Below are 2,774 nucleotides of genomic sequence, written 5' to 3'. Positions count from 1 at the left end.
CCACTTTTTGCCGGTAAAGACTACCCATTCGACAGAAGATTATGCTAAGCTATATATTCAAGAAGTGGTAAGACTCCATGGAGTTCCGGTCTCCATTATTTCAGATAGAGGTGCACAATTTACTGCACAGTTCTTGAAATCTTTCCAGATAGGTTTGGGTTCGAAGGTGAATTTAAGTACTGCCTTTCATCCTCAGACAGATGGGCAAGCAGAGCGTACCATTTAGACCTTAGAAGATATGTTGAGGGCCTACGTGATTGATTTCAAGCGGAATTAGGATGATCACCTACCTCTTATAGAGTTTGCTTACAACAACAGTTATCACTCTAGCATCCAAATGGCTCCATATGAAGCTCTTTCGGGTAAAAAATGCAGATCTCCTATTGGATGGTTTGAAGTTGGTGAAGCAGGGTTGATAGGACCAGATTTAGTTCATGAAGCTATGGAGAAAGTGAAAGTAATTCAAGAGAGATTGAAAACAGCACAGAGTCGTCAGAAATCCTACATTGATGTTAGGAGAAGGGCTTTAGAGTTCGAAGTAGATGATTGGGTATATTTAAAAGTTTCACCCATGAAGGGTGTTATGAGGTTTGGTAAAAAGGGGAAGCTTAGTCCCCGGTATATTGGACCTTATTGCATAGCCTAGAGGATTGGCAGTGTAGCTTACGAGTTGGAGCTACCACATGAATTAGCGGTGGTTCATCCGATATTTCACATCTCTATGTTGAAGAAGTGCATGGGAGATCCTTCATTGATAGTGAAAACTTAAAATGTTGAGATTAAGGATAATTTATCTTATGAGGACATTCCGATCCAGATTTTAGATCGCCAAGTTCGCAAGTTGAGAACAAAGGAAGTCGCATCAGTCAAAGTCCTTTGGAGGAACCAATTTGTTGAAGAAGCTACTTGGGAAGCTGAAGAGGATATGAAGAAGAGATATCCACATCTGTTTGAATCCGGAAGTAAATTCAGATCAAGGGTACTAATCCTCTTCTTAGTACTAGCTAAATTATGAGTATGCATGTTGTTACTTGCTTTTGCTTGTTGAGTGTTGAACTTGATGTTGCTACCCTTAGCTTAGTGAAATAAAGCTCATTCAAGGATGAATGTTCCCAAGGGGGAGATATTGTAACATTCCACACCTAGAAACGACTATAAAGAGTTTAAAATATGAAAATATTGATTTTGGAAAGAATAAGGAAATCTGGAAATTTTGTCTAAATTAAGAAAGTGAGTTTTGGCCATTTTCAAACGGCCATAAATCCTAGATCAGGAGAAGTTAGGAGCAGCTCTTGATATGGTTGGAAAGACCTTGGATATATCTTTCCAACTCCCTAGAGATTGCATGATTTCGACATCGTATTAGTGAGATATGCCTTTCGAAAGTTGGGCTGTTGGATTGAGGAAAGTCCCAATCCGGACTTAGGGAAGGGCAAAATAGTCTTTTTTCTAATTAATTTCCTAATCTGATTTTAGGGATTTATTAGGGTAAACACATGACTTAGTCAGTTTGAAGAATTGAGAAATACGCTTAGGGCTTGGAGAAGAGAGAAAAGAAGAAAGAAAGGGAGAAAAAGGCAAGAATTCGTCAAGATCATCCAAGCTTGCGAGTGGAATTCGTCGGGGGTGATCCCTATTTAAGGTATGTGAGATCTTTTCGTGTTGGGTTAGTCCACCCACACTCTCATCTTAGTTCTATTCAGAGAATGGTTGTTGATTGAAGGAAAAGTTAGGGAGTTCTTGAAGAACATTTTTGAAATTCGTTAAGTTCTTGTTGGTTGGATAGTTGATGCTTGAGGGTTGAGTTGATTTATGTTTCCGGGCTGTTTTCGAGTTAGATTGGTTGTGTATTGAGGTTTCAATTGATCCTAAGTGTTTGGGGAAGGAACTAGGGAAGATTGGAGGGCTTAGAGATGAGAAATGGAGAAGAAAAATCGAGAACACCTGGGTAACGGGGCTGGGGCGCCGCGCCAGAAAGCGAGCCCCAAAGCAGCCTCTGAAGTTTTGGCCTTAGGGAGCCGCACCAGCGAGAGCGCCCCACAGACTTTTCTGAAGTTTGGAGCCTGACGCCCCACGCCTCTCAGAGCGCCAAGGACACCAGTTCACCCCATTCTTCCCCCATCTTTTCGTACTAGTTTTTAATCGATGTACCTACGTTTTCTAGTTGAACCCAACACTCTAAAGTACATCTAAACATCATGAAATCATCCATAAACATGAGATCATGAACCTTGAATCCATAATTCAATTCAAGGAAAGTTAAGATCAAAGTCAAAGAAGTTAAGAGTCAAGTCTAGAAGTTAAGAAACAAGTCAAAGCAAAGTTTCTTAAAGTTTTCAAGAGTCTTTAACAAACGTTTAAACTTCGCTTTAAGGCTCAAGTTTCAAGTTAAGCAAAGAGTAAAGAGTTGGGTTCATTTCTCAAAAGCGATAAGGGGACTAAGTATTCCCAAAGAATTTATAAATGTTTTCACATTTGAGTATGAAAAAGGGAACATCGGTTCCAAGAGAGCTTTTAAGCTAAGTCTTGAGTAATTATCTCAATTCAAAGAAAGAGTTTTGTTTTTACAAACATATGAGCTAAGTATATTTTGGGAGTAGTATTGAGAAACATTATGGGGATGCGAGTTCATATTAACTCAAGTCTCCATAAACCATGTAGCCATCATGGGTAGTAAAGGATCATACTTTTTAGATGACTCCTTAAGATGCTTTTAGCATAGACTAGTGGATCCACTAAGTTAAGCGTTCTATATGACGACAAAGTATAGGACA

This window comes from Solanum tuberosum, unplaced genomic scaffold (genome assembly GCF_000226075.1).
Source record: "Solanum tuberosum cultivar DM 1-3 516 R44 unplaced genomic scaffold, SolTub_3.0 scf00375, whole genome shotgun sequence".
Classification (NCBI taxonomy): Eukaryota; Viridiplantae; Streptophyta; class Magnoliopsida; order Solanales; family Solanaceae; genus Solanum; species Solanum tuberosum.
Note: the sequence above shows the minus strand (reverse complement) of the source record.